We start from the raw sequence: 25,181 nt of genomic DNA on the forward strand, positions 1-25,181 counted from the left end.
GTATCCCATGACATTGTCATTGCTGTAACTACTAGGTGTGTTGCTCTTTTCTCAGAATTTTCCTTAGAGTCAAAGATTCTTTGAATCTCTTCAATGAGTTTTTGAAACTACATGCACAATCTGAAAATAGCCAAAATCATACCAAGTAAAAGCTGGGTAGTCATATAGAATAAAGTTGGAAAGCATATATGTAGTTATATAGAATATAGATGGGGAAACTCCCTGAATAATCCTGTGTGTAAGCTCCTACATACATATGTAACAGTTTCTTAGAGGTCTCGAATTTGAACATGATTCTAAATATTTACTATTTCTGGGTAACTACATTAAATGCCAGCACTCACAGGGATACAGCTGTCATTTGAGGGGATTATATTTGCCATCTCACAGTCACACCTTTTAAATGCTGCACAGATGCATAAATATCTTTATTTCTTCTTTTAGACCCATATGGTCTGTTCACTAAAGCCAAGCCAATCTGCCCAACCGTGGTCCAAGGTCTTGCTATCTCCAACTTCAGGATACTATTTATGTCACAAATACCCCTGGCCTAAGGACCCTCCTCAACCCTTTGTCAACCATGTCCAGCATTGTTTTTGAGATCTGACTCTGGACGCCCTAAGTATTCTTTTCTATAAAAAAAGAAAAATTTTCACTTGCAACAGCACTTGCTTAAGAGATGGCAAAATTAAATGTGTTTCGTTACACTGGGTCCTAACCAGGGGAAGCTGATTAACCACTAGGGACTGGGAATGACACCCCCGACAAAAGGGACCCTTTCTGGATCTAATTGACTTTGTTCATGACCAGGAAACAAGAGGGGATACTTTCCAGAGCTCATGCACCGATCCTCAGTCGTAGGAGAAATGTGAGTTTTCAGTGCTTAATTAGCATAAGCACTATGGCCCTCCACTTTCTAGCATTTAAGACCCTGAGCTTTGCCTTTTAGGCCCAGATATTCAGGGGATTTCCTCACCGGTGCATGCTTCCTAATAAAGTCAGCTCCACAGGCCACCCTCATGTCTGTAGGCCGTGGGCTTGTATTCTTTGTCATCTCTGACCTCTTCTGCTTCACTGCTGTTTAATTAGCTAATGTCTCAGAACTTCTGGAGTGTCTGCACTATATTTTACTTAAAAAATATGTGACTTGCCAGTATTCTTATTTCATCAAACATGTGACAAAATACACCCCCAATACATCTCCTTACGAATCTTGAATCAAGGACAGATCTCAGATAAGCCATTTCTTTTTTCATCCCTGGAGACAGTATTCCTTACAGTGTGGTCTCCGGATAGCACTAGGAGACTCACATGGGAATTTCCTAGAACTATCCATTCTCGTGCGGGAGTTCAGCCCTGCTGAATGAGGAACTGTGGGAGTGGGGCACCCAGAAGCCTCTTTCATCAGGCCCCCCAGGTGTTTCCCATCACAAACTCAAATTTCATGACCATTTAGCAGGCTCGCTGTCCCAGAGTAGTGTCTCAGTAAACGCCTGTTAGTTTGCCTCTGTTAATCCTTCCTTTCAAGCTGCCATTAAAATTAGGGGAACCCAGCCTTTCCAGGCAGAAAATAGGAAAAAGATAAAAAGGATGCAGTAGGAATTGTAGGCCCGTAGAGGGAGCTGAGTCTTCAAAAAGAAATACAACATACCTGTCTATCTCCTGTTCGTTTTCTTCCCTTGTCTCATCCCGGCCGTGTGATTCCACACACCTCTCTGACGTTGTCTGCACGGTCACACACAGGTCCTGAGAAAAATCTTCTTTAACTTTCTGGCCTTTATTCATATTTCAGAGTTGATGTCTTCACAGAAAGCCAGCCATCACTGCAAAACCGCGTCATTTCTAGGGCATCTGGAGTCACTCAGAGTTCTCCAGCAAAACCTGTTTCTATTTGCACGTCTTCACGAAACATGGGGCGCTCTGATATTTCACGTTTTCTAGAACCGCCATAGTGTTCAGACGTCCAGTGCCACAGTCCCTTAGCTGATGGCTCCGTGCAGCAGCAGGAGCGCACAGTTGCTTCGGGCCAAGATCAGAGCTACAAGTAGGAACAAACATGGACCTGGAACCGGATGCTGATTGACAAAGTGAGAGAGCACGGGACTTTCTATTTTTTAATTTGTGCTAGGCCTTCCTAAATCATAAGTCCTTTGAGCACATGGTAAATCTTTATTTGGTTAGCTCTTTGGACCAGTGACTCTCCACCTTCTCAAGGATGTTGGAACCATCTGGGGGAATTTATTTTTAAATCTCTGGGCGTGGGACCCACATATCGGTAGTGCTCAAATTTCCCAGGTGATTCCAATGAGTAGCTAAGGCTGAAAAACACTGTTTTGGATTTCCTAATTAAAGATTGTTAACAATGAGCTGTCTGCCTATTTCTCAATGTTCCAGCTCCCAGAGGTCAGACCTACAAGTGGATCAAAGAACTGCACAAAAAAGGGAAACTGAGTCATCCCTAAATAGCTCTGGGATCAAAATAAGACACAATTACATGATCAATAAATTCTGATGCCCTCTCTCTTTTTTGCATCTGTTTTTTTTTTCCTATCTATCCAGGACCCCTATTCTGCCTTTATGACCAAGTACCCACCATTACTGAAGAAAACTATCTGACAAACCTGCTAATAATAAAGCTTCAGTGACCCAAAAGGTAACTGCTATTCTTTTTGATGGATTTTTGCATTTTCAAAAGTTACCTGAAGAGGAAAACATCAAACTCATAGGGCTTGAGAATGTACTAACTCAATGCTAATGACTGCGTTTCAGGTTAGAGATGTGTCTTTGGGGGCGCCTGGGTGGCACAGTGGTTGAGCGTCTGCCTTCGGCTCAGGGCGTGTTCCCGGCATTATGGGATCGAGCCCCACATCAGGCTCCTCTGCTATGAGCCTGCTTCTTCCTCTCCCACTCCCCCTGCTTGTGTTCCCTCTCTCGCTGGCTGTCTCTATCTCTGTCGAATAAATAAATAAAATCTTTAAAAAAAAAAAAAAGAGATGTGTCTTTGATCTAAGAGACCGTCCCATGATGCTCTGGGGAAAAGTGTGCTGCCTTGGAAAAAGCAACTTGCAGATTTCCAGACCCAGCATCACGGGAAATGATATAGAAGTATGGGCTGAAAGATGATATACCTTACTGATCGATATATATAGATATAATGCAAAAGAATTTCTGGAAATGCAAATTGTTTTTAGCATGTGATGGGGATCTCGTCAATTTTTAGAGCAACATGGATACACATCAGCTACAAGCCTTGTTAAACCATCCCTTCCACTCCTATGGTGATAACATTCACTGTCTGGGTTAGTTCCTAACCCGTAATTACCAACAACAAAGAATAGATTTCAGACATTTGCAACTAAAAGTTAAAGACAACTTAAAATGCAATACTAAGTGGGGGAACCTGGGGGGCTCAGTTGGTTGAGTGTCTGACTCTTGGTTTTGGTTCAGGTCATGATCTCAGGGTCCTGGGATCTCAGGGTCCTGGGATCTAGCCCGGCATTGGGCTCTGTTCTCAGCAGAGAGTCTGCTTGAAATTCTCCCTACCCTTCTGCCTCTCCCCACCCTCTCCCACGGGTGCATGCACACACACACTCTCTTTCTCAAATAAATGAATCTTTAAAAAAATGCAATACTAAATGATTTCTAAATTATTCAAAGCTCAGTACTTTTTTACACATGTTTAACATTTTGATTATCAACTTTCTTTTAGAGAGTAACTAAATAGGAAAAAGTTACTAAGTATAAAGAGATAAAAGAGGCCTTTCACAATTTGCCACGATTCACGTTACTTATCTAAAATCAAACAAAATCCTGGTTGAAAAATAAGAAGGAAGGCAAGAAGGAAGCTCCTTCATGCATATTGCCTCTGACTACTATCTGAAGAAGACGCTATCAAATGATGATAGAATCATGGCAAAAACACTATTCTACCGAGGTCACTTCCTCCAGAGGTAAGGTCTAGACTTGTGGTCACTGGTGGTGGGTCAATAGCTTAAGACAGGGGTGTGGTTGGCAATGTAAGTGTGAAATTAGATTTCCGGGGTAATCAATCATCTAATTGCATATCCAAATGTATTTTACATTTACACATTTAATTAATTATGTCTTAATTGAAATCATTCTGCTCATAATGATTTGTTCTAATTTCCTTTCAAATAAAATTACCAAGGGGAAAATTTAGTTTGAATTTGTTTGTAGGGGAGGTTTTATATATATTGAAAAAAAGTAAAAATGATGGATTTTCAAACTATTTCTTGAAAAATTTTTTTCAGTTCCTATAGAGGTACAAAGGAAAACATTAAAGATAATCCAGGTAAGTAATACTCATTTCATTTGAATACTCATATAACTTTGAAGATGGAGAGAATATTCTTTTGTTGTGGATGTGCCCATTATAATACTGGTTTAATTACTCTTTCGGATGCAACTTGGATTCTTGGGTCAGTGCAAAAGCCTTGTTTATCTAGAAGAGGCAGTTCTCTGAGAAAGTGGCTCATTAGTCTTAGATTCCAGGCGTACACGGTCTGGTCTACAAATTAAACAGCTATTTAAATTCCCTTTATGAAAATTGTGCCTGGTAGGGCACTTCCACATGCAATGAGGTCTTTATTTCTACATCTAGACATTTCAGAAAACTAGAAAAGGTGGGGTTTGTATCTTTAGATATGCCACAGTTGATAAATCCTAAGATTCAGATATTAACAATTGAGCAAACGCTTGCATGTCTCATGATTTTAGATTTGAAGCCGTCTATTAACTTAGTACTAGGGAAATAATGTCAGGAAATGCAGAGAGAGAAAAAGTTCCCAGTTATGTTTTTGGGGAAGGTCTATAATTGGAAGTCACATTAGGCCTTTAAAATTAATGACATAGAATGTCACACAAAGGTCAATTTGTTATTCACTTGGGAGTCACAGTTCTGAAATTACTGACTCAGGCATCTAACAATTTAGCTTTAACTTAGGCATTTAATTTATCATCCATTGTAGCTTCTCTTCCATCCTGATCCTTGAACAAGATGTCATTTCATAAACCCAATTAAACATGGTACTTACTGTGGCTTAAATACCAAGACAGATTTAATGTATTGTCCAATTTCACAGATCAGCAATGTTTCTCTTTCTGCATCACTTGCCATGACAGTAACAGCAGTGAACAATCTATGCCAGTGGACGGGCCAGAATGGAAATGGTATAAACACTGTGTGGTCCTGCAGGTAGGACAGTTGGGAGTTCTTCACCCAAGGCATCAGAGAGTTCTTGGATATATTGTGAAGTTAATATTCTATATACATGAATGTCAGCCTTTTTCAAAAAAGGCAAAATGGTTTCTGGAAGACAGTGAATCTCTTTCCAAATTATTGAATTAAAATGCTTAGTCAATGAATAAGTAAACCACTGCTATTTTCATCAATATTTGAGTTGCTTTTCCAGGGTGTTGTTCTTTTTTCCCAATTAGAAGAGGCTGCTAGTTAATTTGTTTGAATAGTTAGAAGTCAACATGGAACTATTTTGTTCTCGTCTCACGGTGGGCTCTGCCAATCCCACTCTCTCTTCTCCAGTCCAGGCATACTCGTTATGATGTTGATGTGAACTATGTCAGATAATGTTGACTGGTTTCTTCCTAGACATAATTCCTTATTCCCTTAATTTATAATAATCATATTTTATGCATGTTGCAACAAGTTCACAGAATGTGGATTCCTCTCCCAGTCCGAGGGGATGGGCCATGATTGGTCTAAGCCATGAACGTTTGTGGTATTGTTTTATTTGTTCATAATTCTTTGTTCCCTTCCCATCCTCACCATGCTTCAATGAGGGAAGCCAATTGACTTTGGCGTGGCTCTATGATGGCTTTACCAGAGGAACATGGGTAGAAGAGAGAGTGCCTATTTTAAGAGAAACTACTAGGAAGCATCATGTGTTTCTGCTTCTCCTCTTACCTTACTGCCCTGAATTGTGAAAATCCTGTGCCCCAGCTAGTCTCTGTCCTTCAGTCTACCAGGAATGAAGGACTCATGGAGCACACCTGAACCTCCCTCATGGTCTGACGTTGAAATGCTGTGTTTGATCCACAAACTTACAAGCCAGAAACAATAAACATGTTTGTTGACATGTTAGTGTGTTTCTTCAGCTGCATTATTGTAGCAGAAGCTAATTAATATAAATGTTGACTTAATTCTTCTTTTCTTGTGCTTGGTTTAGGGATGAACATTTGACCCTCTTGTAGCCAATCTGATGTATTAGAAAAGTATATTATGGGAGAGAGCTTATGATTAGGATTTTGACCTCTGATGAAAAAGAAAGAAGGCAAAAAGTAAATGCACTTTAAAAATTTTGTTGGCTTTATCGTTTAAAGACATAATTACTGGAGTTGTGGTAGTGATCTTTTAACTGTGAAGTTTTACACAGGATGAAAATGAAACATGCTAAAGGTAGCAGAGCAGAAAGCTAGAGAAAAGCTGGATGCTTAATGACATTGTTGAACTGCCACAGAAAATCTCATAGCTGTCATTTCCAGAGGTCTTGTTATAAAGAAAAACTGAGTGACTATATTGCTTAAGCCACTATTAGTGACTCTTCTGTTACTTGCAACCACAAGCACCTAATTAATATAGCATGTTTCTAGCAATATACCAAGAAACGCAGACCATATATACACGGAGATCTTTTTTAATTAAAGCATCATACTCTATAAATTGTACTATTTTTTCATTTAAAAAAGCAAAGTGACATTCCTATACACCATAGCACATCTGTACCATAGGACCAATATCTGTCATTGAAAAAAAAATACCTGCCTAGTATTATATGCATGATTATAACAATGCCTTTGTGTTGAATTGAGAATCTAAAAGATAAATCAATCTCAGTGAGTTATTACCACAAAATAAATTCTAAAATATATAGAAAGATGAAAAATGTGAAAGAAAAGCTAAATGGCATGGAAATTAAATCCACAAATCATAATATCCACCTGAAGGATTCACAAAGGAATAGAACAGAGAAAATGAAAATAAAGAAACACTCAAAGAAATAATAGGAAAAAAAAATTAAAACGTAGACTGATGAATCACATCCTGTGAAGTCATTACCCCAAAGGTGCTAAGTTAAATGAATTTTTTTTGTAAAACTCTTAAAGTAGGTACAGCTTTTGAGTATGCGTGTGTGCATATGTATATGAAACACTTATTTTAAATTCCTTTTCAAAAAATATTTGTTTATTTATTTGAGAGAGAGAGTGTAGGGGGAGGGACACAGAGAGAGGGACAGAGAGAATCCTAACCAGGACCCCCACTGATTGTGGAGCCAGACATGGGGCCAGATCCCACAACTCTGAGATCATGACCTGAGCTGAAATCACAAATCAGGTGCTCAACCAACTGAGTCACCTAGGTGCCCCTTAAATTACTTTTATTGAAATACCACATACGTACATATAAGGACAAATGTTGAGCTTGATGAAATTTCACAAAGTGAATACAGCCATTTAACTATCTACCAAGTTAGTAAATAACGCTTACCCAGCAACTCTGCCAGTTATCTTCACTTAGGACATTATTTGTGATATTCACCTATGCTGTTCCACATGGGAGTAATGCATATTTATTCATTATTCTACTGTATTCCATATGCAAATATGCAAATAGATGATGTTTCTCTTTTCTCCTCCTGATGGACATGTGAGTTGGTTTTAGGTTTTGGTTATTACGAATATGATGTTTTATGAATGTGATGTTTTAAATATTCTTGTCCCCTTTTTTTTAATTGAAAATGTATGGATTTACAGGTGGGCAGGAGAAGCTCTCTTTATCTCCAAGGGAACCTGGATATCTAGATTTTTGGCTCTTGGCCAAGATAACAGCAATGAGATTTATAATGTAGAACTTAAAGTGAAGAAACAACTCCTGGTGACTTTGAAGGTCAAGTTTTTTGGTTTGGTTTTGGTTTTGGTTTTACCTAGGGTTTGCTTTTAGAAGACTTTCATGAGGAGACCATCATCAGGTGTGGCTCTTTGTCTCTTGAGGAGATAAGAGAAGTTATTCTTGTGTCTGCCTTCCTAAAGAAATTATGTGAAAATCTGTCCAGGCCTTTTGTCACATTTTTTGATATCTTACATACATGTAAATCTATTAATTCTTACTTAGAAATAAACTGTGTTCTCTTTTCTAGTTAGTTCAGAGGGGTCTTTTGTTGGCAGGGCTGTTTTATTTTCCCCAAACACATGCACACACACATCTGTGTTTCTGAATTTTTGCTTTAAAAAGAGGGGGTGCCCGTGGATGCTTAAATATTGGTGAACAACAACAAAAAAGAAGACAGAACAAAACAGATTTATAGATTTGGTGGCAGAGAATTAAGGAATTTTTCACTTTGGGCACCAATTATCTCTGAAAAGTAGAAAGTAGGTCATTTGCCGGGAGTACCTATAGAATTGGGAGGAGCGAAGGTTTGAGGAAAGTAGAGGTTTATAAAATTGAAACAGTTACTGCCAACAGTGAGAAATAGAGTTGATGAGAAAACAAAGCATGCGTGGTAGCTGCGTCATTTTTTCGATGAGTTCCTATAGACGGCTACAGCCGTAATCCACTGTGGCTTAACAACGCACTCCAGAGCTGCTTCTGCTCTCTGCTCGCCAGCTGTCCTCGCACCCCTCGGCCAGTGGTTCACTACCCCAGCTGCACATCAGATTCATCTGGGCATCTGTTAAGAAACAATGATCCCTGGGCCTCACCCCCAGAGATGCTGTTGGAACCCTTCCAGACTGTGACGTCAGCATCCAGTATTTAAAAGCTCCCCAAGTGATTCTAAAGTGCCTGACGGTGGAGAACCACAGACCCACTGTCCTCCTCACCTCCCTGGCGCAAATAAACTACCCATGCAAGTCATTTGTGAACACATTAGAGTTTACTGAAGATTGTAAATTGGGAGTTGAATAAGTAAGCAAATTTAGTCAAATCAAATTTAATTCCGAGTTTTTAAAAATTTCCTATGGCCACCCCAAGAACTGGACACATTCACTGGGCCTTCACCCAGCATCACCTTCACTCCAAACCATTTCACTGGCTCCACTTTACCCTTCTACCCCAATCTCTTTTTGCCCACTTCTTCCTAGTCTGCCTGACCATGGGGAGTAAAACTTCTCTTACGCAGAGTGATTCGGCTCCTGCTAACAATCTGGCATCCTCCACTTTCTTGCAGCATGAGCTATAGCTATTCATCTCCTGTGAGAGTTGTTGTGAGGCAACATTCTTGCATATTATCTAGTTTATAGAATCGGGACAAAGGGTTGAGGCTGACTGCAAAGCTTCTAGGGCCCAGGAGCTTCTAAAGGAACACACAGGGGATGAATATAAGATATTTTTCTTTTTTCATTCACTCAATAGTTACTAACAGTCTGCCATAGGTTAGGCCAATGCAGGAAAAAAGACAGAAAAATCGATACATACAGTGTAATCAGTACAATGGTTTAGTAAACATAGGAAGCACGCAGTAGAAACGCCTAAACAAACTAGGGGGATGGGGGAGAGAAGAGGTGAAGGAGCCCTAGGCAGTAAGAGCCCTGGGCTGCAAGCTGGCTTCCTGAGTCCAGATTGACAGAATGGTAGAATTAGAGCATCACAAGGGATGTTAGCAATCATCTGATCTAATCACCCCCTTTTGTAGATTAGGTTATGGAAGTCTGCTGTCTAGGAATTGAACTGAGTTGCAGAAGGTCCTATAGCAAGTCAGTGGCAGGATCAGGATTAAATTGGAATCTGGGTCCATTGGTTATGGGCCTTGTGATACTTTTCCCAATAGGTGAGTTTCTAAGATTCTATGGGCCCTGCTACAGTGGGGGTAGGCCAGCAAGAGTTGCTGAATCTGCACAGCTGACCCCTCTCTCTGCAGCTGATTGCCTTGGCCTGAAGCCCCTGGCTGGGCACTCCCTAGAGGCTCCGCCCAAAGGGGACCTAGAAGGGAGAGGTAGATGGAGACTTTGGCTTCAGCATGGAGTGAGAGGGAAGGGCACACACTGAGAACAGAGAAGAGAATGGGGCATCTGAAAGAAGAACCACTCTAACAAATGTTAGATTTTTAAATTACAAAGCAAGTGTATTCCAGGCACATGACACAGCTTTGGAAAATGCCAGGAGTATGAACAAAAGCAAATAAAAATAGAAAAAGATGACTTGGGGCCTGTGTCTGAAGTAAGTGAAGAGGCATTTGGAGGTATAGCAGGCAGGGAATACACATACCATCTAAGGAGAAAACTCAGACAAACTCACAATAGGCCTTAAAAAAAATCCAGTTTGTATGGAGTCAAGTGAGGGCGTGTAGATCATTTCTCCACTCACTGCGGTTACAGCTGCTTAAACGCAGACCAAATAGGGCAAGGACAGGATGTAATGGGGCCGTTCTACTCAGCAATTCTCTCGTTTCCTTTTCACTTCCTACCACAGGGGACTAATATAGAGAAATTCTCTCCATTCAGTTAGTGTGATATTCCCCAATTTCCACATTTGTAATTATAACTCAGGAAACTTCTTTGCTTGGACAAAGATGTTCTTACGTTAAATGAAACTTTTCCCAAGTGTCCACTCGTTCACCCATTAAGCAATTTCTTCCTTACACACCAGAGGTCAGTATTGGCCTGTTAATTTGCATGAGCTATTAGTTGTTATTTTCCCAGTTAATAAAAATGAGAAACAAAATACCACGGCTCATCGTTATACTGGAGTTTGGTATTAATTCCTTAAGAAAGTTTCTTCTGGGTGGATATGCATATATCGTGAATGACTTAAGAAAAAGAAGAAAAATTTTTAAAGGGGGAAAAAAAGCCATGCAGTGAAAGTGGCCTTTGTTCCTCAGGAAAGCATTCCTAACTCATTCCGGGCATTTTAATTAAGCAGCTTTCACATGATCGTTATTATTACATGTGAGAAATCTTTATAACCAGCAGTGTTAATTTACATGCTGAAAGTCCACTGAAGGCATAACTACAGTGTTTAGTGTTTCGAGCCCAGGAAGTAAGAAACCCACGTAACTGCACGCCTACAACAGTGTATCAGCTGTGGACGGCGAAGTTACATATAATTCGGACAGATAAGACAGGCGTCCAGCAGTATAATACTGAATGTAAGTACCAGAAGTTCAAAGAGCTCATGGAAAGAAGAAAAAACCTAAAGGCAGATATTGCAACTGTCTACAGATGTATTAAAAGCTTTCCACAGAAAGGAAAAATAGTTTGGCAAGGTTGCTGTAGTCAGCAAGGCACAGAATTATAGACGTTGACGTTGTGACTTCATATGAGGTAGGATTTTCTAAAAACTATAGCTGTTCAAACATTTTTTGGCCCAGGGTGCCATAGAAACATTTCCAGCATGGAGTATCAGGGTAAACTAGATGAATGCCAAAATCGTGTACATTCTAAGGATATAGGGCCATGTGATTGTGATGCCAAAGATCAGACATTCTCACGGATTCCACAAATTCTAAGCCTCTTTCCAAGCATATCTATTCTAGGTGGCACTTGCTTTCAAAAGCTGCCTGAATCCTCCAGAACAGTTTGCTCATTATGGGTGCCTCTAATATTTTAACCCTATACATGGCCTTTTGTCAGCTTTTGAAACATATTTTGTATTTTTGTATTATTTAGCATTGTATTTTTATGTCTTATCTGCAAAATAGATGACTCTTTTAGGAATACGTGTTATTTTTTCCTCTGTGATACTGAGTATAATATGATAGCATTAGTAGATACTCAGATAATATTTGTGAAGGGAATTTCTCTATCTATAAACTAGTGAATAAAAACACCCACTTTCCCTGCCTCCCTGAGTCATTCTGAGGCTCAAATGAGATAATGTGTCTGAAAGCACTTTGAAGAGAATGAAGTGCTATCCAAATGTAAGGCATTATTATTTCAGAGGGGGTTCTCTCAGTTATAACCTTACATGTCAGCTTGAACATAATGGCAACCAAGGAACATTTTTTAAAACTTAATCTGAAAAGAGACTTGTCCCTTCTGGGCACAAATTATAAGACTCCTGGAAAAAAAATGTTTGTGCATATTTTTTTGTTTGTTTCTAAATAGCATAATGAGCTATGGTCTTTCAGGGAAAATGTTGCTCTGATAGAAGTAATTCACAATGTAGAAAATTGCCCTTGTGTACTTCCAGGAAGGAATTGCAAACAAATGAGCTATTTTGTCTTCTCAAGCAAAGGGACTTACTGGGCATGGGTGGCAGCTGTTCAGGTCCATCTGGTCAAGAATTCACTAAGATCATAATGGGAAAGTAGCTCAAATGCAGATTTGCACGACAGCCTGCAAATGTTCCTTTGGAGACAAAATGGTTTCTCAGGCCAATAATCTGCATTTTTAAAAGTCTCTAAATATGGGTTTATGGAATAATTCACAACAGCTTTAAGAAACTATTATGGCACACTGGGAAAGTCATCCATACAGCAAGGCATACTGGTCCTATTGGCCTGCACACATTTGTTTATAGTTGGCCTTGATCATATCACAATTTTATAAATAGTTCATTTATTTTTTTTTTAAGAATGACTTTCCCAGACAAAATATTATGAGCAAATAGAGGACACAGCTAGATTTTCAAAACATCTTATTAACTTTGAAATGGTATTTTAAAACTGAAATAAGACAATAGAATATGCCTGCTGATAAATAAGGGGGGGGAGAGAAAATAATTAACTGGAAGTTCATAAAAGCTTCTCAGCAAATAAACAAATGAGAAAGCAATAAATGACAGAATTATAATCTATCATCTACCTTAATGGTATATTTACATAACTTCTTAAAATAGTTTTATCACTTTAACATTTTTTTTTTTTTTTTACTAGAAGATGTGAAGAATGTTGGGAGGTAGAATGGGTATGTTTTATAGATGAGAGTGCTGACATTAAAAGGGGTTAAGTGATTGGTTCTTTATCTTCCTTTCAAAAGCATGACTGAAATTAACACTTAGAATCATTACTTGTGCCTGAAGCTCGTGCTTTAGTTCTATTTGCTGCAGGTCTCTGGAGTACCCTATGCTGACCACACTGCCTCTGAGCCTTCTTCTCACCTTGTTTTTTCTGCTTTCTCTGGCCAAACACCTGCCTCTTCTCTTCAGAATCCTCATGAAATTTCAAGAACATTGATGAATAAGGAAGTTATTTCCAGGCTTGTTTCAGAATTATCCTCCAGTGGGCTAGGGCTGGTTTAGAACTGGGGGAGAGAAGCAAGAGGACTCAGTAAAATGTCTATTAGTTCTAGAGTTTAAGGCTAGGGGCGCCAGGGCAATCTCATATTTCCCTAGGATGTCCCAAGGAATCCCTGCTATGTTCATATCAGGTCCAGATATCACTCCACCAGCCAAAGGCCATGGGCAACCTTAACAACTCAGAGTAAAGAAAGTTTTAGCAGTCCTTGGGTAGTTACAAGTCATTCACAGAGTTCCAGGGACCACTCAGTTGTCTCTTCAATGGTTTAGGAGGCAGTAGAGACACCTTGGTGGTCATTTCCACCAGAAACACAAACTCAAGACGGCTCTGCCACTTAGGGGATAATGCTGACTTTTGAAAGCTATAGTAGGTTTATCACCAGGGTCTCCTTCTACCTGTTCCAACATGCCCTGCAACTGACTCATAAAACTTTCATCCCTTCAGGATATCCAGCTCTAGTTAAACCCGAAGGATGAAATGAAACAGGCTGACACATGATTCAGAGGTTCTGAACAATGAAATGATGGAACTTACAGCCCCCATACTATAATCATCAAGGTTCAATCATGGTAGATCACATGGGGATAAGAGAGCAGCAGCCAGGTTCAGAGGCTGTGTATTATAAAGGCTCCTGTTGACTTCTTAGGTCCAGAAGACATACATCATTAGTATACAGGAGGTGAAACTCCAGGCCACAGTGAATATGTGGGTCTGACTCACAATCCTCATGAGGGACCTCTGGGTGGCACACATTAGGTTTTGAGCAAGCATTAGCAGAATGGGTGTTTACGGAAGGACAATTGTCTGACCTAAGGTGCTATATCCCAGTGAGAAATGTTCTTAGAACTTATTGTTAAAGAATTGTATTTCCGTTGTTTGCTTCTCTTTGTCATCCAGAATGGGTTTTTTTCAAAAGAGAAACTGTGTCTTGTTTATATTCATCTCCCCAATGGCCAGTATAGTTCCAGGCATCCAATAAGCATTCAGTGTTTTCAGAATGAACAAACCAGGTAAGTCCAGTTACTTACTGCCATATGGCTTAGGTGAGAAAGGGCTGGAATTTGTTAAAGGACTCGGTCACTGAATAGGATCTGTGCAAATGGATCCCATCACAGATTTGAAGAAAAACCAAAGCAGCATGCCCAATACAACAGAGTGAGAGCAGATTCTACTCCAGATAAGTAGATATCAGCAAAGTGTTAAAGTGAAATGTTGGCCTTTACAAACAGTTGGGTGGAATATGAGACAATTCATTCTTATAGGAAGGATAGCAAATTGAAATGGGAGGTATCTGTCATTATAGAGGAGAGCCCAAGCTAATTGGCCAGGACCCAGGACTGGGATATCCCTTTATGAGAAGGGCAATGGCAGATAACGAAAGAGAACCTCAGGAACAGGGATCATGCTGAAGCTTGGTCATCAAGTTTGGGTGCCTGGGAGCAGGCAAATAAGACTTCAGAACAGGGGCACCAGGGTGGCTTAGTCAGTTAAGCATCCAACTCTGATTTCGGCTCAGGGCACAATCTCAGGGTTGTGAGACTGAGCCCCGCATCAGCTCCTGGCTGGGTGTGGAGCCTGCTTCAGATTCTTTCTCTCCCTCTGCCCCTCCACCCCTACGCCCTACCCTGGCTCGTGTGCGCACTCTCTCTCTTAAAAAAACAAAAAAACAAAAAACACTTCAGAACAGACTCAGATCCATTTACCATACCTAAGGTATGACATCAGAGCAAAAGCAAAGTAAACAGGATCAACCACAGTTTCTAGACATGGAGCCATGTAAAACTCCCCAGCAACAATTCCGGATTAGTGCTGAGAGTCCAAACAGGGGTGAAATTGTGGGAGGTCTTTAGGCGGCCACAGCTCAGGAAGGAAGAGACTGTCAGAGCCTGGAAACCACGCCTGGACTAACATTTGCAATAGTGGGTTTGACTTGGGATGTTCATTCTAACAAACACCAATTTAATTAGCTGACAAATCCAGGATGTTTATAAGAGCTAATTTCCTTGGGAATGATTTTTTAAACATTCATTATAGAATTTTTTTTTCTGTGTATACTTTAGAAAAAGGTGTATTATTTATAAAAGTTGGGATTGTTGAACTATTAGACAAAGCAGGGAGAAAAAAACCTTCACAAAGTGCCTTCTCCAGCTACTCCTTACAGATGTATTCTTAAAATAATTACTTGACATATTTATATGTACATCTTTAGTTTAATATCTTACCTAATTGTCCAACAAACTAATTCAATGTTGTTTGCAATGCATTAAATGAACAAAAGATAAACTGGGTAATAGAGAATGCAGAGAGCCTAGTGGCCCATGAAATCACTGAATTTGCAAAGTGATTTTCTTTTCAGTGCTGTGCCCTGTCTGAGAACAAAATCTGTTGGCAAAGCACTTTAGTGGCAACCAATGGATTAGAATATAGAGACATTAGGCATGCCACACGGGGTCAAACCAATGGTCCATCCAGGATGGCCTATTACAGAGGCAACATGAGATGTTTTTTGGAGATCAAGGCTGTCTGATGTGGTATCAGTTTATAATGATGGAAGCATTCGATATATCTTCCTAAAATCTGTTAGTGCACTGACATGTACTGTAATCCACCATTTTATACAAATTCCTGGATTTTTTTTTTCAGCAGCTCTCAGTTTTTGTGTTATAAGCTCCGTAGTTGTAATGTCTGATACGTGAAAAGTAACATTCTCCTTTTCTCACCTGTAGACTTCTAGGTATTTCCAATGTTTCCTAAAACCCCTTATTAGTCTTACTGATATTTCAAATCATTCCCATCTCACTTTGCTGTGTAGCAGTTCTCCGTGTGTGGCTCCCAGAGCAGCAGTATGAGCTGGGACATTGTCAGAAATGCAACGTCTTAGGTCCCACCCTGGACCTACTGAATCAGAAAATCTCTGTTTTCAAAAGCCCTCTCTATATGATTACGAGGTATACTCACGATTGAGAACTATTGCTCTACATGCAGTACCTTTATCTATCTACCTATCCTCTGGCAAAAACATATCATTGTATTTACTTTTTAGTTTGATGGTTACTTATCTCGGTAACTTTGGATTCTAATTCAGTTGGAAACAAAAACAGAATTTTATATACTGAAATACAAAATGAAGAAGGAGAAAATATTGGTAGCAGAATCAACAACTATAAAGCAGTTTGGGGTCCTTTAGTTTAGGGGCAGGCACTATATCTGAAAACACAACAAGCATTGCATTTTCTTTATTTTACTTTTATTTTTTAAAGATTTATTTATTTATTTGAGAGAGAGAGAAAGTGGGGGGAGGGGCAGAGGGAAGAGAGAGAGAGAGAGAGAGAGAATCTCCAGCAGACACCTCGCCGAGTGCAGAGCCTGATGCCGGGCTCCGTCCCAGGAACTTGAGATCATGACCTGAGCCAAAATCGAGTCAGATGCTTAACTGACTGAGCCACCCAGGTGCCCCAGCATTACATTTTAAAAACATAGCCCCAAAGTGAACAATTTCCAGTGATGATCTTTAGTCATAAAAAAGATTAACTCACATTTATGATATCCAAATTTCTCTAATCAAAGAATAAATTATTAAGGCATTTTGGATACATGTTCATTATTATGAAAATAATGTTTCAAAAATAATGGGGCAAACAGGCATATATGAAATATTTACTTATTTGAATACCTGAAGATACTAGAAGCACATGTCCTTATAATCCTCTATTTGTCTTCTTTGAAACATAAAAAGTGGTGTCCATTGTCACTTTTGTTTTCAATTTTTTTGTGGTAAAACACATATAAAATCTATTAACCATTTTTAAGTGCACAGTTCAGTGGCATTAAACACATTCATGTATTGTGCAACCATCACCACCACCCATCTCCATAAATTTTTCAGCTTGTAAAACTGAAACTCTATAGCCATTAAACAATAATTCCCCATGCTCCCAAGCCCCAGCCCCTGGCAACTACCAATCCACTTTTTGTGTCCATGACTTTGACTACTCTAAGTGGAATCATATAGTAGACATCTTTTTGTGATTCATTTATTTCACTTAGTGTTCTTAAGGCCCACCCGTGGCATAAAATATTGAAGAATTTCATTCCATTTTAGGGATGATGAATATTCCTTTGTAGGTATATACCACACTTTGTTTATCCATTTATCCATCAGTATTCACAGAGGCTGCTTCCATGTATTAGCTATTGTGAATAATGCTGCTGTGAACATGGATGTAGAAACATCTCCTTGACATCTGCTTTCAATTCTTCTATGAATATACCCAGAAGTGGAATTACAAGATAATATGGTAATTCTATTTTTAATTATTTGAGGAACTGCCATACAGTTTTTCATAGTGACCGTGCCATTTTACATTTCTGCCAATAGTATACAAGGGTTCCAATTTCTCCACATCCTAGCCAGTGCCTCTTGTCTGTTTTTTTGACAGTAGCCATCCTAACTGGTGAGGTGGTATCTCTTTATAGTTTTGATTTGCTTCCCTTAATGATTAGTGATGTTGAGCATCTTTTCGTGTTCTTATTGGTCATTTGTTTATCTTCTTTAGAAAAATGTCTATTCAAATACTATGCCCATTTTTAAATCAGGTTGTTTTACTGTTGTTGAGTTTTAAGAGTTCTCTACATATTATGAATATCAATCCCTTATCAAATATATAACTTGAAATATTTCCTCCCATTCTGTAGATTTCCTTTGTTCTCTGTTAATAGTGTATTTTGATGTGCACAATTTAAAAATTTTCATAAAGTCCAATTTGCCTATTTTTTCTTTTGTTACCTGTGCCTTTGGTGTCATATCCAAGAAATCATTGCCAAATCCAATGTAAATCTTTTTTGTTATTTTTTTTCCTTCTAAAAGTTTTATGATTTCAGGTCTTACCTTTAGATATTTGATTGACTTTTTACTTAGTTTTTGTATATGGTGTTAGATAAGGATCCAACTTCATTCTTTTGCATGTAGATATCCATTTTCCCCAACAAAATTTGTTAAAAAGACTGTCCTTTTATATGTAAGGATTTATTTCTGGGCTCTCTATTCTCTTCTATTTGCCAATATGCCTGTCTTTGTGCAAGCATCCCGCTGTTTTGATTAGTGCAGCTTTGAAAGTAAGTTTTGAAATCAGGAAGTGTGAGTCTCTAGTTTTATTCTTTTCCAAAATTATTTTGGCTATTGGAGGTCCACTAACATTCCACATGAATTTTAGAACAGGTTTTTCTCTTCCCGCAAAAAGCATCATTAGGAATTTGATAAGGTTTGCATTGAACCTCTAGATTGCTTTGCCTAATATTGACATTTTAACAATATACAGTCTGCCAAACCATGAACATGGGATGCGTTTTCATTTATTTATGTTTTCTTTGTGGTGAAATAGATCTAGGGGATTAAGAGTACACCTATTGTGATAAGCACTGAGTAATGTATAGAATTATTGAATCATTATATTGTATACCTGAAATTAATATAAACACTACATATTAATTACACTTCAATATTTGTGTTGTCTTTAATTTCATTTAGCAATGTTTTGTAGTTTTAATTGTACAAGTCTTTCACCTTCTTGGTTAATTCCTAAGTATTTTATTATTTTTGATGCTATTGTTATTGAAATTGTATTTGTAATTTCATTTTCAGATTTTTCATTGTTAGTATACAAAAATACAACTGGCTTTTGTGCATTAAATGTACCCTGCAATTTTACCAAATTAATTTATTAGTTCTAACAATTTTTGTGGCATTTTAGGGTTTTCTCTATATAAGATCATATCACCTGTGACCAGAGATAATTTTACTTCTTCCTTTCCAACTTGGAAACCTTTTATTTCCTTTGCTCGCCTAATTGCTCTAGCTTGAACTTCCATTACTATGTCAAATAGTAGTAAAAGCAGGGGCTCCTGGGTGTCTCAGTTGGTTAAGTGTTTGACCCTTGATTTCAGATCAGGTCATGATTTCAGGGTCATGAGATCAAGCCCCACACTGGGCTCCACACTGGACATAGAGCCTGCTTAAGATTCTCTCTCTTCCTCTCCCTCTGTACTGCTTACCCCCAACTCGTGCATGTGTTCTCTTAAAAAAAAAAAAAAAGTGGTGAAAGCAGGCATACTTGCCTTGTTCCTGACCTTAGAGAAAGAAAAAGCTTTCAGTCATTCATCACTGAGTTTGTGTTCACTGTGCATTTTTCATGTATAGCTGTTATTGTATTGAGGTAGTTTCCTCATACTCCTAGTTTTTTTCAGTGTTTTTAATCATGAATGGATGTTGAATTTTGTCAAAAGCTTTTTCTGCCTGCCATCCAGGTATCCCTATTTATTTGTTTTTAATTTAAGTATAGTTGAAACACAATGTTACATTAGTTTCAGGTATACTGCTTAATGATTTGACAAGTTTATACATTGTGCTATATTCGCCACAAGCACAGTTACCATCTGTTCCATTACATTGTTATTACAATGATTCATTGATTGTATTTCATATGCTGTGCTTTTTATTCCCGTGACTCACTCATTCCATAACAGGAGACCTGTATCTCCCCTTCCTTTTATCAATTCTGCCCAACCTCCTATTCCCCTCCTCTCTGGCAACCATCAGTTTGTTCTGTGTATTTCTAGTTTCAGTTCTGCTTTTTGTTTATTCTTTTTTTTCTTTTTAGATTTCGTATATGAGTGGACTATGTGTTTTTAAGCCATCTGTCAATTTTTGTCTTTTGGTTGAAGAGCTTAATCTATTTACATTTAAAGTAATTACTGATGAGGGATTTGATTCTGTCATTTTGCTATTTGTTTTCTCTATGTCTAGCAACTTTTTTTGTCTCTCATTTCCTGCATTACTGTTTCTTTCATGTTTAGTTGATTTTCTATAGTGAAATATTTCAGTTCCTTTCTCATTTCCTTTTGTGTATCTTCTATAGCTATTTGTTTTGTGGTTAGTTCCTTTAGTTCTTTGTGGAGATTACATTTGAAGTCTTAAGTCATAACACTATAATTTGGATTTATACCAGGTTAACTTCAATAACATACAAAAACTCTGTTCCTTTACAGCTCTGTTTCTGCTCTTTCTTATTGTTGATGTCCCCAAAATTACATCTTTGTATGTTGTGTATCCACAAAACATAAACTAATAATTCTTTTAACTGCATGTATCTTTTAAATAACATAGAAAACAAAATTGGAGTTACAAACCAAAGTTATAGTAATACTAGCTTTTAGACTAATAACTTTTTTTAACATATTAGTCTCTTTAATCATGCGGAAAACAAAAACTCTGGTTTTAAACTAATGTTACAATAACACTAATTTTTATAAATGCCCATGTATTTACCTTTGCTGGTACCTATTTCTCCATATGGCTTTGAGTTACTGTCAAGCGTCCTTTAATTTTATCATACAGGACTGCCTTGAGCATTTTTTGTGAGGCAGGTCTCATGGTAATGAATCCCCTCAACTTTTGTATCTAGGGTGTTTTAATTTCTCCCTCACTTTTGAAGGAGAGTTTCACTGGATATAGGATTCTTGGTTGATAGCTTTTTTATTTCTCTTAGCACTTTGGCTATATTGGCCCACTGACTTCCGGCCTCCAAAGGTTCTAATGAGAAATCTGCTGATAATCTTATTGAGGATCACTTGTATGTGATCATTTGTTTCTTTCTTCCTTCTTTTAATATTTACTCTTAGTCTTTCAAAAGTTTGATTATAATGTGTCTCTGTATGAATCTCCTTGAGTTCATATAACTTGGAGTTTGTTGAGCTTCTTGGATGTTTATGTTCATACTTTTATCGCATTTGGGAAGTTTTTAGCCATTATTTCTTCAAATATTATCCCTGCCCCTTTCTCTCTTTCTTCTCTTCTGGAATCCCCAGAATGCATATGTTGTTCTGTTTGTTGGTGTCTCACAGTCCCTTAGGCCCTGTTCACACCAATCTTTTTTCTTTCTGTTCCTCAGACTCAACAATTAATTGTCCCAACTTCAAGTTCACGGATTCTTTCTTCTGCCTGTTCACATATGCCTTTGAGTCCCTCTAGTAAATTTTTTATTTCAGTTATTGTATTTTTCAGTTCTAGAATTTTTAGGTTTCTTTTAGATTTCCTCTTTATTGATATTTCCATTTTTTATGCATCATTTTTTTAACTTTCTCCACATCTTCATTTAGTTCCTTGTTTTAAGACAGTTTTTAAAAGTCTTTGCCTAGTATATCTTCCATGAAGTCTTTTTTAGGGGTAGTTTCTATTTTTTTCCATTGAATTGGTCATATTTTCCTGTTTCTTTGTATGCCTCATGATTTGTGATTGTTGTTGTTGTTGAAAGCTGGTCTTTTGAATCTAATAATGTGGTAACTCTGAACATAGGGTACTCCCTCTCCAGAATTTTCTAGGTTTTATTATTGTTTTTGTTTTTCTGATTGATGTAGGTTTTCTCTGTACTGAAGATCAACCTGAGACATAAATTTAAGGTCTTTCCTGAGCCTTTCCCTGAACATGTGTGGTCATTTTATGAGTATATGAGGTTGCTTTTGAATATCATACTTTTTGATGTCTGGCTCCCAAAAGGGAAAAATTAAAAAAAAAAATGAAGGAGGAGAGAGCATTAGCCCTTTAAATGTCCTGAAAGTCACTTCCATAGGAGCCAGAGGGGCTTACAACAATGAGGTACCTTAAGAAAAAAAAAAAAAAAAGGTGCCTATTCTTTGCCTATAATTCTGTGATTCAAACCAGCAATCAGTGATCAGAGCACAGATTCCTAATAGTTGGAGGACAGGGTCTTTTTTCCTACCCTGGATCCCACCAGCTGTGTACAAACTGTTCCAAGAACACTGCACTGCTGCCTGCCAAATGGCTGTGGGTGGGGACAGGTAGGTGCTACTGTGCAAAGAGCTAAAATTGATAACCAACAGCAACTTACCATCCAAACATTTCCCTGGAGATTTAAGCCTTCAATAGACTCCAGATTTCCAAATTAGTTACATCAGACAGATTCTGCCAGTACAATTGTTGTCTAGGTGACAGATGGTGTAGGTGGTGTCTAGGGAGATGTTGCCTACACTGTCATCCTCCTGTCCATTAGGTTTAAACATGTTCCAACTGAGGCATAGGACAAGGCAAAGGACAACATGTTCCAGCTTAAGAAGCCAATGATTTTGGATCAAATTTCACAATAACAGGTTCCTGGGTGGTTCAGTCAGTTACGCATCTGCCTTTGGCTTGGGTCATGATCCCAGAGTCCTGGGATTGAGCCCTGCTTTGGGCTTCCTGCTCAGTGGGGACCTGCTTCTCTCTCTCCCTCTGCTGCTCCCCCTGCTTGTGCTCTCTCACTCTCTCTGTCACATAAATAAATAAAATCTTAAAAAAAAGAAAGAAAAATTTCACAATAACATTATCTTATATGTTTGGTCCTCATGGTGGCAATTTTTTTGAGAGAGAGGGTGGGGGAAGGGACAGAAGGAGAGAATCTCAAGTAGACTCCATGCTGAGTGTGGAGCTGGATGTGGGGCTTGATCTTATAACCCTGAGATCATGACCTGAGCCAAAATTGAGAGTTGGACACTTAACTGACTGAGCCACCCAGATGCCCCCATGGTGGCAATTTTTTACATATGAAAACTTTTACTTCTTAAGCCCAAACACCAATTTCACAACCTTTGACAGATTCTGAAATGTAACTCTAGCACCAGGAAAAGCCTGATTTCATGTTCAGTCAATGGATCTTTGCTGAAGGAGAGAATGTATTCCTCTGCTCTGCTAAGTCTTCCTGGAGTCATGCTGACCAGTAGAGCATGCAAATTCCAGACTAACTGTATCACAGGTGGAAACAGTGGCAGAAAGAATATCTCCCTGAGTCCTCATCCTTGCAGAGCCAGATTACTCAGTCAGTCAAGTAAGGACTTTGGTGCAAAACATTGTTAAATTTAGTGGGGAAAAAAGTTTTAATTTTCTCATATTCTTTGTCACCTACTGTCTGACATGTTTTTATCTACTCAGTTGTTCTTCTCTGGATTTCAAAAAGGATTTCTAATAATAAATGCAAACCAATTCCATCATCAGGCTGTTCATGTTCTTTACTTTTCTGTCCTTTATAATTATATGCTAGTCTTTGAATATGAAGCTAATACCTCTGATGCAGCATTAATAATGCATATGCCTTGGATTGTTGTGTTTTTCTAGAGGAATAAATTTGTATTGATCTTATCATTGCACTTTCTTGTCCAATCTTCATGTGACCCATAGCAACTTCTGCAAGACTGTCACGTGAATGTGGCTTGCAACTTACAGCAAAAATACAACTGGTCAACCAAGTTGATGTGGGAATTCAGCAAAGGCCCATGCTTTGGCCTCTTTAGCAACAGGAACTAGCAAAACGTAGTGGTCACCACTCATTAATTTAAATAGATACTAAAATTTATCTTTGGAAAAATCCAAAGGACAAAAATAAATACTATATAATACCATAAATTATTGCAATGGATACTTGGATGATGAAAGATAAAATTGACAAGACTGGGAGCTCTGCAATGGTCAGATTTTCAGGAAGGATTAATAGTACATTCTGGCAATAAGAGAATAGAAGAAAAGAGTATTGCAGTTATACAAGAATTTAAAATATTGTGGGGCATGTTCTGAAGAAAACAGATCAGCCTAAAAGTGTTGGAAAAAAGAGAGGTAGTTCTAAGAGAATTGGAGGTACCAGGCTTGAGATCCAAATTAAAGATTAACTCATATTCTTCTCATAGATATTTCAAGTATGGAAAATTTAATTTTATTTGTAAAATAACGCATGCTTGCTAGTACTATTAAAACAAACTTATAAAAAATGTATAATCCAGAATATAAAGTACCTTAAAGTAAGGTGACTATAGATCCTGATTTCCTCTAAACACTACTGTATCATGCTGATAGTTCAGATGTAATTCACAAAAGTGTCCTGCTGTGTGTGTGTGTGCATATACATATGAATATGACTTTTGTTTTTATATGTTGTTTGTTTGTTTTGCAAAAGTGGAATAATAGTATACATGTGGTTCTGAAACTCTTTGTCACTGAATATATATATATACTTCTTAGAATATTTTGGGGTTTTTTGTTATTCAAAATAACCTTCTTTTAACCTACTATATGCTATTCATTAATTGTACTTAGTCCCCTATTAAAACCATCTGCATTATTTTGAATTTTTCATGACTACAAATAATTTTGCCACACATTTTTTTACCCATAACTTCATGCACTTGTTTTAGTGTTTCTGTAGGATAAAATTTTGGAAATGGTATTGTTGGATCCAAGAATATGAACATTAAAATCATAATCACTACTCCAAAGTTTAGGTACATTTTTGAATCTTCAATTTAATAACTCATAAAACTTCAACTTTTTCCCTTAATAATATTTCCATTTTAAACTAAAAGTTTTAATTCTTTAAGCACAAAATGTAGCATATTTTGTTTCTCATTTATCTTATGCATATATATATATAGAGAGAGAGAGAGACTGGAGTGATTGACCAAACAAGTACAACATAGAGGTACTGGCTGTCCACACTAAAGCTTGAGAACTTCTGGGAGCCTAGAGACTTCCTCTGGTCCACCTTAAAGCAGTCTCACTTAGCATTTGATAAAATATATCAAACCAATTTATCAAATAGTATAAGTTAGCTGAGTTTCCTTATATATAAAGCTAGAATAACCTGTCAAACTGAACTGTTCCATGTAATTTATCCTTAATGTTTAGGACTCTGTAAAGTGAAATTACAGGGGATAAACGGTCTCACATGTTGAATTATGGCAGCTGGGAAGAAGTAGAATATCCTGGAATTAGTCTATATGGCTGCATTGTTGGGTATGAGAAATGTGCCCACCCTGACCCAGAGATACCCTCTCTTGGTTGTCTTCCTGTTATCCTCATTCTGAAGCTTGTGCCAAGCCATGGAGCCTTGTGACAAAAGGCACACATGCGCAAACTCCTTCCTTTTCTTCTTTCCT

General features: G+C 38.0%; 1 protein-coding gene across 19 annotated transcripts in view; it reads right to left on the minus strand.

The window, feature by feature from the left end:
• Window positions 1-25,181, minus strand: part of LOC123782474 (uncharacterized) — a 604,024-nt gene that overhangs the window by 299,341 nt on the left and 279,502 nt on the right. For 18 of the 19 annotated variants that reach the window (XR_015723165.1, XR_015723147.1, XR_015723156.1 and 15 more), the window contains one exon: window positions 1,652-2,038. The exons of the other annotated variant lie outside the window; for it this stretch is intronic. The gene's annotated coding sequence lies outside the window, so the exon portion shown is untranslated. The remainder of the gene's footprint in view (window positions 1-1,651; window positions 2,039-25,181) is intronic. 19 annotated transcript variants of the gene reach the window in all.

Source organism: Ursus americanus, chromosome 1 (genome assembly GCF_024610735.1).
Source record: "Ursus americanus isolate L20-20 chromosome 1, mUrsAme1.1.p, whole genome shotgun sequence".
NCBI classification, from domain to species: domain Eukaryota; kingdom Metazoa; phylum Chordata; class Mammalia; order Carnivora; family Ursidae; genus Ursus; species Ursus americanus.